The sequence below is a fragment of the Phyllobates terribilis genome, unplaced genomic scaffold, assembly GCF_046119375.1.
Source record: "Phyllobates terribilis strain yellow unplaced genomic scaffold, ASM4611937v1 Scaffold_6__1_contigs__length_29720123, whole genome shotgun sequence".
Classification (NCBI taxonomy): Eukaryota; Metazoa; Chordata; class Amphibia; order Anura; family Dendrobatidae; genus Phyllobates; species Phyllobates terribilis.
The window spans coordinates 8,085,275-8,099,864 of NW_027362766.1; the positions used below are offsets into that span (position 1 = coordinate 8,085,275).

Consider the following 14,590-nt stretch of genomic DNA (forward strand, 5'->3'; position numbering starts at 1 on the left):
ATGGTGATGATACACGGGGTGTGTGATACTGGAGGAGATGATACACGGGGTGTGTGATACTGGAGAGATGGTGATGATACACGGGGTGTGTGATACTGGAGGAGATGATGATACACGGGGTGTGTGATACTGGTGAAGATAATAATAATAGTTTATTTTTATAGCGCCAACATATTCCGCAGCACTTTACAAATTTTAGGGGGGACTTATACAGACAATACAGAATAAGCATATCTCATATCGAAAGGAGTGAGGGCCCTGCTCGCGAGCTTACAGTCTATGAGGAAGTGGGGGAGACACAAAAGGTAAAAAGTACATATATTGTATAATGCAGCCTTGATATACTGAATAGGATAAATAATAATACATGGACTGGTCGCCAGCCAGTATGTGTGCAGTCCTGACAGAGGCTTTTATGTGCATGGTTGGTTTGAACCCGAAGTTGAAGAAGATTTTAATATGGGGGAAAGCTGGGATGGACAGAGTGTGTTTAGGTGATACGCCAGTCTAAAGAAATGTGTTTTTAGGGTTCGCTTGAAACTGTGGGTATTGGGAATTAATCGAACTGTCCTGGGTAGTGCATTCCAGAGAATTGGCGCAGCACGCGAGAAATCTTGGAGACGGGAGTGGGAAGTTCGGATTATGGAGGATTTTAGTTTCAAGTCATTTGCAGAACGGAGGGCACGTGTAGGGTGGTAGACTGAGACAAGGGAGGAGATGTAGGGGGGTACTGAAGCATGGAGCGCTTTGTGGGTAAGCGTGATAAGTTTAAAACGAACTCTATATTGGATGGGCAACCAATGCAATGACTGGCACAGGGAAGAGGCATCGGTGTAGCGGTTGGCGAGGAATATGATCCTGGCTGCTGCGTTCAGGACGGATTGGAGAGGGGAGAGTTTAGTAAGAGGGAGACCGATTAGTAGAGCGTTGCAATAGTCAAGACGAGAATGAATAAGAGCGACAGTAAGAGTTTTTGCCGAGTCAAAGGTGAGAAAAGTCCTGATTCTTGAGATGTTTTTGAGATGTAGATGACATGAACGAGCGAGTGATTTGATGTGAGGAGTGAAAGAAAGATCTGAATCAAAAATGACCCCAAGACAGCGGGCTTGTAGCTGGGGAGCAATGGTTGAGCCACAAACGGAGATGGCAATATCGGGCACAGGTAGATTAATGGAGGGAGGAAAGACGAGTAGTTCAGTTTTTGACAGATTCAGTTTTAGGTAGAGAGAGGACATAATGTTAGACACAGCAGAAAGACAATCACTGGTCTTTTGTAGTAATGCAGGGGTGATGTCCGGAGCAGAGGTGTATAATTGGGTGTCATCAGCATAGAGATGGTACTGAAAACCGAATCTACTGATTGTTTGTCCAATAGGAGCTGTGTATAAGGAGAAAAGAAGGGGGCCTAGGACTGATCCTTGAGGAACCCCGACAGTAAGAGGAAGTAGGGAGGAGGAGGAGCCGGCAAAAGACACAGAGAAGGAGCGGTCAGAGAGATAAGAGGAGAACCAGGAGAGAACCGTGTCCTTGAGGCCAATAGTGCGGAGCATAGTGAGGAGGAGCTGATGATCCACAGTGTCGAATGCTGCAGAGAGATCCAGGAGAATCAGCAGGGAGTAGTGACCATTAGATTTAGCTGTTAGTAGATCATTAGAGACTTTAGTGAGGGCAGTTTCAGTAGAATGTAAAGAGCGGAAACCAGATTGTAAAGGGTCAAGAAGAGAGTTGTCTGAGAGATAGCGGATTAGACGGGAGTGGACCAGGCGTTCCAGGAGTTTAGAGATAAAGGGAAGATTGGAAACAGGTCTGTAGTTGGCCGTGCAGTTCTGGTCGAGGGATGGTTTTTTAAGTAATGGTTGTATGCTGGCGTGTTTAAAAGAAGAGGGAAAGATACCAGATGAGAGGGAAAGGTTGAAAATTTTAGTTAGGTGAGAGGTGACAGCTGGAGCAAGGGACTGAAGGAGATGTGAGGGAATAGGGTCGCTGGTGCAGGTGGTAGGGCGAGAAGATGCAAGGAGCCTGATCACTTCATCTTCCGTGACTGGTTCGAAGTCAGAAAATGAGCAAGATACAATGTGGCGGGGGGGAGCATGCATAACATTTGGGGATTGGGAGAAAATTTCCTGTCGGATATGGTCAATTTTTTCTTTGAAATAGTTAGCCAGATCGTCAGCGCTGAGGTCGGTGGTCGGGGCCTGTGCTGTTTGATTGAGGAGAGAATGAAACGTGTCAAAGAGTAGTTTAGGATTATTGGAAAGTGAGATGATGAGGTTGTTAAAGTAGGTTTGTTTGGAGAGGTGAAGCGCAGAGTTATAGGTTTTCAGCATAAATTTATAGTGGAGGAAATCTTCGGGCAGATTTGATTTTCTCCACAGCCGTTCAGCGCACCTGGAGTACCTCTGGAGAAGACGTGTTTGAGGCGTGTGCCAGGGTTGTCGCCGTCTATGCCGAATTGTTCTTTGTGTAGGAGGTGCGGCTTCATCCAGGGCGCATAGCATTATTTTGTTATAATGCTTCAATGCAGAGTCGGGACATGAGAGGGAGGAGATTGGGGCCAATGATGATTGCAACCTTTTTATAAATTTCTGGGTGTTAATGGCGCGTAAATTTCTATAAGTGTGGACGGTGGGAGTGTCTTGAGTAGAGTCACAGTTCTTGACAGAGAATGAAAGAAGATTATGGTCAGAGAGTGGAAGGGGAGAGTTCGTAAAGTCATGTACTGAGCAAAGCCGGGAGAAGATCAGGTCCAATGTGTTCCCGTCCTCATGTGTAGGAGAAGTAGCAAGCTGTGAAAGGCCGAAGGAGGAGGTTAATGATAAAAGATGCGTGGCAGATGGGGAAAGAGGATCGCCAATTGGGATGTTAAAGTCTCCCATGATTATCGTGGGGATGTCGCAGGATAGAAAATTTGTAAGCCAGGCAGCAAAGTGATCCAGGAATTGACGGGGGGGACCTGGGGGGCGATAGACAACCGCCACTCGCAGGGAGAAGGGCCGGTAGAGTCTGACGGTGTGGGCCTCAAAGGACGGGAAGATAAGGGAGGGTACAGGGGGGATAACCTGAAAAGTACATTTTGTTGAAAGAAGCAGACCAACACCTCCACCTGATCTGTTGTCAGGTCTCGGAGTATGAGAAAAGTGTAGGCCACCATAGGAGAGAGCTGCAGCGGCGGTGGTGTCCGACTGCTGGATCCAGGTTTCAGTGAGAGCCAGAAGGTTGAGGGAATTAGAGAGGAAAAAGTCATGGATGTAAGAGAGTTTATTACATGCTGAGTGTGCATTCCAAAGGGCACAGTTGAATGAGACAGAAGATATGCAGGGAATATTAATGAGATTAGCAGGGTTTCTGAATGTAACAGGGAAAGAGTTAGTGTTATTACTGGAAGGTCCTGGATTAGGAGAAATATCACCTGCGACTAATAGAAGGAAGATACAGAGAGTGAGCAGATGATTGAGTGATTTGTGAGAGCGTTTCCTGCGTTGTATGGTGGGAATGAATGGATCTGCGTGGTATAACATTGTGAAGAGAGCATGACAACTGTACATAGGAGAAGAGAGGAGTGAGGGATTAATATGGATGAAGTGTGCCGCATTTGTGGGAGAACGGTGAATGTGGATGATTGTAGCAACCAGAAAATAAATGGCACAGATACAAATGGTGAATACTGTTTGCCAAAAAGATGACCTGGAAGCAAGTTTGTTGGTTTGTCTTGCATGTCTTACCTGTCTCCTGCCCTGTCCAACTGCCATTTTCTAACTGCCAGGGCACTTTGCTAAATTATGGCACTTCGATAAAGTATGCATAAATGCTATATGCATAAATGCCCCCGCATAAATGCTGCCCCTTAATTAAGGCTCAATATATAGGGACGTATCTGCTTAGATCTGCACAGATTTAACTCATTAACAATCAATCACTAGCTTAAAAGACAACAGGAGACCATAAAGTGCAGGGAAAAAAAAAAAAACAGACTAGCAAACTCGGCATGGATCATAAACTCTTAAAGTAAGTGTGATGACCTTTAAGTATCATGGAATAAAAAAGGTAGAGGAGTGAAAAAATATATACCAGAAATTGATAGGCTGCAGAGCATTGCATGGAGATACAAGGCAGTTTTCAGGACAGATCACACAAGCAGTGAAAAATATATACCAGAAATTGATAGGCTGCAGAGCATTGCATGGAGATACAAGGCAGTTTTCAGGACAGATCACACAAGCAGTGAAAAATATATACCAGAAATTGATAGGCTGCAGAGCATTGCATGGAGATACAAGGCAGTTTTCAGGACAGATCACACAAGCAGTGAAAAATATATACCGGAAATTGATAGGCTGCAGAGCATTGCATGGAGATACAAGGCAGTTTTCAGGACAGATCACACAAGCAGTGAAAAATATATACCTGTAAGAAGAGAAGAAAGATGAATATTAGCAATGCCATTTTCTAACTGCCAGGGCACTTTGCTAAATTATGGCACTTCGATAAAGTATGCATAAATGCTATATGCATAAATGCCCCCGCATAAATGCTGCCCCTTAATTAAGGCTCAATATATAGGGACGTATCTGCTTAGATCTGCACAGATTTAACTCATTAACAATCAATCACTAGCTTAAAAGACAACAGGAGACCATAAAGTGCAGGGAAAAAAAAAAAACAGACTAGCAAACTCGGCATGGATCATAAACTCTTAAAGTAAGTGTGATGACCTTTAAGTATCATGGAATAAAAAAGGTAGAGGAGTGAAAAAATATATACCAGAAATTGATAGGCTGCAGAGCATTGCATGGAGATACAAGGCAGTTTTCAGGACAGATCACACAAGCAGTGAAAAATATATACCTGTAAGAAGAGAAGAAAGATGAATATTAGCAATGCCATTTTCTAACTGCCAGGGCACTTTGCTAAATTATGGCACTTCGATAAAGTATGCATAAATGCTATATGCATAAATGCCCCCGCATAAATGCTGCCCCTTAATTAAGGCTCAATATATAGGGACGTATCTGCTTAGATCTGCACAGATTTAACTCATTAACAATCAATCACTAGCTTAAAAGACAACAGGAGACCATAAAGTGCAGGGAAAAAAAAAAAAACAGACTAGCAAACTCGGCATGGATCATAAACTCTTAAAGTAAGTGTGATGACCTTTAAGTATCATGGAATAAAAAAGGTAGAGGAGTGAAAAAATATATACCAGAAATTGATAGGCTGCAGAGCATTGCATGGAGATACAAGGCAGTTTTCAGGACAGATCACACAAGCAGTGAAAAATATATACCAGAAATTGATAGGCTGCAGAGCATTGCATGGAGATACAAGGCAGTTTTCAGGACAGATCACACAAGCAGTGAAAAATATATACCAGAAATTGATAGGCTGCAGAGCATTGCATGGAGATACAAGGCAGTTTTCAGGACAGATCACACAAGCAGTGAAAAATATATACCGGAAATTGATAGGCTGCAGAGCATTGCATGGAGATACAAGGCAGTTTTCAGGACAGATCACACAAGCAGTGAAAAATATATACCTGTAAGAAGAGAAGAAAGATGAATATTAGCAATGCCATTTTCTAACTGCCAGGGCACTTTGCTAAATTATGGCACTTCGATAAAGTATGCATAAATGCTATATGCATAAATGCCCCCGCATAAATGCTGCCCCTTAATTAAGGCTCAATATATAGGGACGTATCTGCTTAGATCTGCACAGATTTAACTCATTAACAATCAATCACTAGCTTAAAAGACAACAGGAGACCATAAAGTGCAGGGAAAAAAAAAAAAACAGACTAGCAAACTCGGCATGGATCATAAACTCTTAAAGTAAGTGTGATGACCTTTAAGTATCATGGAATAAAAAAGGTAGAGGAGTGAAAAAATATATACCAGAAATTGATAGGCTGCAGAGCATTGCATGGAGATACAAGGCAGTTTTCAGGACAGATCACACAAGCAGTGAAAAATATATACCAGAAATTGATAGGCTGCAGAGCATTGCATGGAGATACAAGGCAGTTTTCAGGACAGATCACACAAGCAGTGAAAAATATATACCAGAAATTGATAGGCTGCAGAGCATTGCATGGAGATACAAGGCAGTTTTCAGGACAGATCACACAAGCAGTGAAAAATATATACCGGAAATTGATAGGCTGCAGAGCATTGCATGGAGATACAAGGCAGTTTTCAGGACAGATCACACAAGCAGTGAAAAATATATACCTGTAAGAAGAGAAGAAAGATGAATATTAGCAATGCCATTTTCTAACTGCCAGGGCACTTTGCTAAATTATGGCACTTCGATAAAGTATGCATAAATGCTATATGCATAAATGCCCCCGCATAAATGCTGCCCCTTAATTAAGGCTCAATATATAGGGACGTATCTGCTTAGATCTGCACAGATTTAACTCATTAACAATCAATCACTAGCTTAAAAGACAACAGGAGACCATAAAGTGCAGGGAAAAAAAAAAAAACAGACTAGCAAACTCGGCATGGATCATAAACTCTTAAAGTAAGTGTGATGACCTTTAAGTATCATGGAATAAAAAAGGTAGAGGAGTGAAAAAATATATACCAGAAATTGATAGGCTGCAGAGCATTGCATGGAGATACAAGGCAGTTTTCAGGACAGATCACACAAGCAGTGAAAAATATATACCAGAAATTGATAGGCTGCAGAGCATTGCATGGAGATACAAGGCAGTTTTCAGGACAGATCACACAAGCAGTGAAAAATATATACCAGAAATTGATAGGCTGCAGAGCATTGCATGGAGATACAAGGCAGTTTTCAGGACAGATCACACAAGCAGTGAAAAATATATACCTGTAAGAAGAGAAGAAAGATGAATATTAGCAATGCCATTTTCTAACTGCCAGGGCACTTTGCTAAATTATGGCACTTCGATAAAGTATGCATAAATGCTATATGCATAAATGCCCCCGCATAAATGCTGCCCCTTAATTAAGGCTCAATATATAGGGACGTATCTGCTTAGATCTGCACAGATTTAACTCATTAACAATCAATCACTAGCTTAAAAGACAACAGGAGACCATAAAGTGCAGGGAAAAAAAAAAAAACAGACTAGCAAACTCGGCATGGATCATAAACTCTTAAAGTAAGTGTGATGACCTTTAAGTATCATGGAATAAAAAAGGTAGAGGAGTGAAAAAATATATACCAGAAATTGATAGGCTGCAGAGCATTGCATGGAGATACAAGGCAGTTTTCAGGACAGATCACACAAGCAGTGAAAAATATATACCAGAAATTGATAGGCTGCAGAGCATTGCATGGAGATACAAGGCAGTTTTCAGGACAGATCACACAAGCAGTGAAAAATATATACCAGAAATTGATAGGCTGCAGAGCATTGCATGGAGATACAAGGCAGTTTTCAGGACAGATCACACAAGCAGTGAAAAATATATACCGGAAATTGATAGGCTGCAGAGCATTGCATGGAGATACAAGGCAGTTTTCAGGACAGATCACACAAGCAGTGAAAAATATATACCTGTAAGAAGAGAAGAAAGATGAATATTAGCAATGCCATTTTCTAACTGCCAGGGCACTTTGCTAAATTATGGCACTTCGATAAAGTATGCATAAATGCTATATGCATAAATGCCCCCGCATAAATGCTGCCCCTTAATTAAGGCTCAATATATAGGGACGTATCTGCTTAGATCTGCACAGATTTAACTCATTAACAATCAATCACTAGCTTAAAAGACAACAGGAGACCATAAAGTGCAGGGAAAAAAAAAAAAACAGACTAGCAAACTCGGCATGGATCATAAACTCTTAAAGTAAGTGTGATGACCTTTAAGTATCATGGAATAAAAAAGGTAGAGGAGTGAAAAAATATATACCAGAAATTGATAGGCTGCAGAGCATTGCATGGAGATACAAGGCAGTTTTCAGGACAGATCACACAAGCAGTGAAAAATATATACCAGAAATTGATAGGCTGCAGAGCATTGCATGGAGATACAAGGCAGTTTTCAGGACAGATCACACAAGCAGTGAAAAATATATACCAGAAATTGATAGGCTGCAGAGCATTGCATGGAGATACAAGGCAGTTTTCAGGACAGATCACACAAGCAGTGAAAAATATATACCGGAAATTGATAGGCTGCAGAGCATTGCATGGAGATACAAGGCAGTTTTCAGGACAGATCACACAAGCAGTGAAAAATATATACCTGTAAGAAGAGAAGAAAGATGAATATTAGCAATGCCATTTTCTAACTGCCAGGGCACTTTGCTAAATTATGGCACTTCGATAAAGTATGCATAAATGCTATATGCATAAATGCCCCCGCATAAATGCTGCCCCTTAATTAAGGCTCAATATATAGGGACGTATCTGCTTAGATCTGCACAGATTTAACTCATTAACAATCAATCACTAGCTTAAAAGACAACAGGAGACCATAAAGTGCAGGGAAAAAAAAAAAAACAGACTAGCAAACTCGGCATGGATCATAAACTCTTAAAGTAAGTGTGATGACCTTTAAGTATCATGGAATAAAAAAGGTAGAGGAGTGAAAAAATATATACCAGAAATTGATAGGCTGCAGAGCATTGCATGGAGATACAAGGCAGTTTTCAGGACAGATCACACAAGCAGTGAAAAATATATACCTGTAAGAAGAGAAGAAAGATGAATATTAGCAATGCCATTTTCTAACTGCCAGGGCACTTTGCTAAATTATGGCACTTCGATAAAGTATGCATAAATGCTATATGCATAAATGCCCCCGCATAAATGCTGCCCCTTAATTAAGGCTCAATATATAGGGACGTATCTGCTTAGATCTGCACAGATTTAACTCATTAACAATCAATCACTAGCTTAAAAGACAACAGGAGACCATAAAGTGCAGGGAAAAAAAAAAAAACAGACTAGCAAACTCGGCATGGATCATAAACTCTTAAAGTAAGTGTGATGACCTTTAAGTATCATGGAATAAAAAAGGTAGAGGAGTGAAAAAATATATACCAGAAATTGATAGGCTGCAGAGCATTGCATGGAGATACAAGGCAGTTTTCAGGACAGATCACACAAGCAGTGAAAAATATATACCAGAAATTGATAGGCTGCAGAGCATTGCATGGAGATACAAGGCAGTTTTCAGGACAGATCACACAAGCAGTGAAAAATATATACCAGAAATTGATAGGCTGCAGAGCATTGCATGGAGATACAAGGCAGTTTTCAGGACAGATCACACAAGCAGTGAAAAATATATACCGGAAATTGATAGGCTGCAGAGCATTGCATGGAGATACAAGGCAGTTTTCAGGACAGATCACACAAGCAGTGAAAAATATATACCTGTAAGAAGAGAAGAAAGATGAATATTAGCAATGCCATTTTCTAACTGCCAGGGCACTTTGCTAAATTATGGCACTTCGATAAAGTATGCATAAATGCTATATGCATAAATGCCCCCGCATAAATGCTGCCCCTTAATTAAGGCTCAATATATAGGGACGTATCTGCTTAGATCTGCACAGATTTAACTCATTAACAATCAATCACTAGCTTAAAAGACAACAGGAGACCATAAAGTGCAGGGAAAAAAAAAAAAACAGACTAGCAAACTCGGCATGGATCATAAACTCTTAAAGTAAGTGTGATGACCTTTAAGTATCATGGAATAAAAAAGGTAGAGGAGTGAAAAAATATATACCAGAAATTGATAGGCTGCAGAGCATTGCATGGAGATACAAGGCAGTTTTCAGGACAGATCACACAAGCAGTGAAAAATATATACCAGAAATTGATAGGCTGCAGAGCATTGCATGGAGATACAAGGCAGTTTTCAGGACAGATCACACAAGCAGTGAAAAATATATACCAGAAATTGATAGGCTGCAGAGCATTGCATGGAGATACAAGGCAGTTTTCAGGACAGATCACACAAGCAGTGAAAAATATATACCAGAAATTGATAGGCTGCAGAGCATTGCATGGAGATACAAGGCAGTTTTCAGGACAGATCACACAAGCAGTGAAAAATATATACCAGAAATTGATAGGCTGCAGAGCATTGCATGGAGATACAAGGCAGTTTTCAGGACAGATCACACAAGCAGTGAAAAATATATACCAGAAATTGATAGGCTGCAGAGCATTGCATGGAGATACAAGGCAGTTTTCAGGACAGATCACACAAGCAGTGAAAAATATATACCAGAAATTGATAGGCTGCAGAGCATTGCATGGAGATACAAGGCAGTTTTCAGGACAGATCACACAAGCAGTGAAAAATATATACCTGTAAGAAGAGAAGAAAGATGAATATTAGCAATGCCATTTTCTAACTGCCAGGGCACTTTGCTAAATTATGGCACTTCGATAAAGTATGCATAAATGCTATATGCATAAATGCCCCCGCATAAATGCTGCCCCTTAATTAAGGCTCAATATATAGGGACGTATCTGCTTAGATCTGCACAGATTTAACTCATTAACAATCAATCACTAGCTTAAAAGACAACAGGAGACCATAAAGTGCAGGGAAAAAAAAAAAAAAAACAGACTAGCAAACTCGGCATGGATCATAAACTCTTAAAGTAAGTGTGATGACCTTTAAGTATCATGGAATAAAAAAGGTAGAGGAGTGAAAAAATATATACCAGAAATTGATAGGCTGCAGAGCATTGCATGGAGATACAAGGCAGTTTTCAGGACAGATCACACAAGCAGTGAAAAATATATACCGGAAATTGATAGGCTGCAGAGCATTGCATGGAGATACAAGGCAGTTTTCAGGACAGATCACACAAGCAGTGAAAAATATATACCTGTAAGAAGAGAAGAAAGATGAATATTAGCAATGCCATTTTCTAACTGCCAGGGCACTTTGCTAAATTATGGCACTTCGATAAAGTATGCATAAATGCTATATGCATAAATGCCCCCGCATAAATGCTGCCCCTTAATTAAGGCTCAATATATAGGGACGTATCTGCTTAGATCTGCACAGATTTAACTCATTAACAATCAATCACTAGCTTAAAAGACAACAGGAGACCATAAAGTGCAGGGAAAAAAAAAAAAACACAGACTAGCAAACTCGGCATGGATCATAAACTCTTAAAGTAAGTGTGATGACCTTTAAGTATCATGGAATAAAAAAGGTAGAGGAGTGAAAAAATATATACCAGAAATTGATAGGCTGCAGAGCATTGCATGGAGATACAAGGCAGTTTTCAGGACAGATCACACAAGCAGTGAAAAATATATACCAGAAATTGATAGGCTGCAGAGCATTGCATGGAGATACAAGGCAGTTTTCAGGACAGATCACACAAGCAGTGAAAAATATATACCAGAAATTGATAGGCTGCAGAGCATTGCATGGAGATACAAGGCAGTTTTCAGGACAGATCACACAAGCAGTGAAAAATATATACCGGAAATTGATAGGCTGCAGAGCATTGCATGGAGATACAAGGCAGTTTTCAGGACAGATCACACAAGCAGTGAAAAATATATACCTGTAAGAAGAGAAGAAAGATGAATATTAGCAATGCCATTTTCTAACTGCCAGGGCACTTTGCTAAATTATGGCACTTCGATAAAGTATGCATAAATGCTATATGCATAAATGCCCCCGCATAAATGCTGCCCCTTAATTAAGGCTCAATATATAGGGACGTATCTGCTTAGATCTGCACAGATTTAACTCATTAACAATCAATCACTAGCTTAAAAGACAACAGGAGACCATAAAGTGCAGGGAAAAAAAAAAAAAACAGACTAGCAAACTCGGCATGGATCATAAACTCTTAAAGTAAGTGTGATGACCTTTAAGTATCATGGAATAAAAAAGGTAGAGGAGTGAAAAAATATATACCAGAAATTGATAGGCTGCAGAGCATTGCATGGAGATACAAGGCAGTTTTCAGGACAGATCACACAAGCAGTGAAAAATATATACCAGAAATTGATAGGCTGCAGAGCATTGCATGGAGATACAAGGCAGTTTTCAGGACAGATCACACAAGCAGTGAAAAATATATACCGGAAATTGATAGGCTGCAGAGCATTGCATGGAGATACAAGGCAGTTTTCAGGACAGATCACACAAGCAGTGAAAAATATATACCTGTAAGAAGAGAAGAAAGATGAATATTAGCAATGCCATTTTCTAACTGCCAGGGCACTTTGCTAAATTATGGCACTTCGATAAAGTATGCATAAATGCTATATGCATAAATGCCCCCGCATAAATGCTGCCCCTTAATTAAGGCTCAATATATAGGGACGTATCTGCTTAGATCTGCACAGATTTAACTCATTAACAATCAATCACTAGCTTAAAAGACAACAGGAGACCATAAAGTGCAGGGAAAAAAAAAAAAAACAGACTAGCAAACTCGGCATGGATCATAAACTCTTAAAGTAAGTGTGATGACCTTTAAGTATCATGGAATAAAAAAGGTAGAGGAGTGAAAAAATATATACCAGAAATTGATAGGCTGCAGAGCATTGCATGGAGATACAAGGCAGTTTTCAGGACAGATCACACAAGCAGTGAAAAATATATACCAGAAATTGATAGGCTGCAGAGCATTGCATGGAGATACAAGGCAGTTTTCAGGACAGATCACACAAGCAGTGAAAAATATATACCGGAAATTGATAGGCTGCAGAGCATTGCATGGAGATACAAGGCAGTTTTCAGGACAGATCACACAAGCAGTGAAAAATATATACCTGTAAGAAGAGAAGAAAGATGAATATTAGCAATGCCATTTTCTAACTGCCAGGGCACTTTGCTAAATTATGGCACTTCGATAAAGTATGCATAAATGCTATATGCATAAATGCCCCCGCATAAATGCTGCCCCTTAATTAAGGCTCAATATATAGGGACGTATCTGCTTAGATCTGCACAGATTTAACTCATTAACAATCAATCACTAGCTTAAAAGACAACAGGAGACCATAAAGTGCAGGGAAAAAAAAAAAAAACAGACTAGCAAACTCGGCATGGATCATAAACTCTTAAAGTAAGTGTGATGACCTTTAAGTATCATGGAATAAAAAAGGTAGAGGAGTGAAAAAATATATACCAGAAATTGATAGGCTGCAGAGCATTGCATGGAGATACAAGGCAGTTTTCAGGACAGATCACACAAGCAGTGAAAAATATATACCGGAAATTGATAGGCTGCAGAGCATTGCATGGAGATACAAGGCAGTTTTCAGGACAGATCACACAAGCAGTGAAAAATATATACCTGTAAGAAGAGAAGAAAGATGAATATTAGCAATGCCATTTTCTAACTGCCAGGGCACTTTGCTAAATTATGGCACTACGATAAAGTATGCATAAATGCTATATGCATAAATGCCCCCGCATGATGATACACGGGGTGTGTGATACTGGAGAGATGGTGATGATACACGGGGTGTGTGATACTGGAGGAGATGATGATACACGGGGTGTGTGATACTGGAGGAGATGATGATACACGGGGTGTGTGATACTGGAGAAGATGGTGATGATAGACGGGGTGTGTGATACTGGAAAAGATGGTGATGATACACGGGGTGTGTGATACTGGAGGAGATGATGATACACAGGGTGTGTGATACTGGAGGAGATGGTGATGATACACTGGGTGTGGGATACTGGAGAGATGGTGAAGATACACGGGGTGTGTGATACTGGAGGAGATGATGATACACAGGGTGTGTGATACTGGAGGAGATGATGATACACGGGGTGTGTGATACTGGAGAAGATGGTGATGATACACGGGGTGTGTGATACTGGAAAAGATGGTGATGATACACGGGGTGTGTGATACTGGAGAGATGGTGATGATACACGGGTGTGTGATACTGGAGGAGATGATGATACACGGGGTGTGTGATACTGGAGGAGATGGTGATACACAGGGTGTGATACTGGAGGAGATGGTGATGATACACGGGGTGTGTGATACTGGAGGAGACGGTGATGATACACGGGGTGTTTGATACTGGAGGAGACGGTGATGATACACGGGGTGTGTGATACTGGAGGAGATGGTGATGATACACTGGGTGTGTGATACTGGAGGAGATGGTGATGATACACTGGGTGTGTGATACTGGAGGAGACGGTGATGATACACGGGGTGTGTGATACTGGAGGAGATGATGATACACGGGGTGTGTGATACTGGAGGAGACGGTGATGATACACGGGGTGTGTGATACTGGAGGAGATGGTGATGATACACGCGGGTGTGTGATACTGGAGGAGACGGTGATGATACACGCGGGTGTGTGATACTGGAGGAGACGGTGATGATACACTGGGTGTGTGATACTGGAGGAGATGGTGATGATACACGGGGTGTGTGATACTGGAGGAGACGGTGATGATACACTGGGTGTGTGATACTGGAGGAGACGATGATGATACACTGGGTGTGTGATACTGGAGGAGATGGTGATGATACACGGGGTGTGTGATACTGGAGGAGATGGTGATGATACACGGGGTGTGTGATACTGGAGGAGATGGTGATGATACACGGGGTGTGTGATACT

General features: G+C 41.0%; 1 protein-coding gene across 1 annotated transcript in view; it reads left to right on the forward strand.

Moving 5' to 3' along the window:
• The window catches only part of PYGO2 (pygopus family PHD finger 2), a 44,103-nt gene that overhangs the window by 7,828 nt on the left and 21,685 nt on the right, over positions 1-14,590 (forward strand). The window lies entirely within an intron of this gene.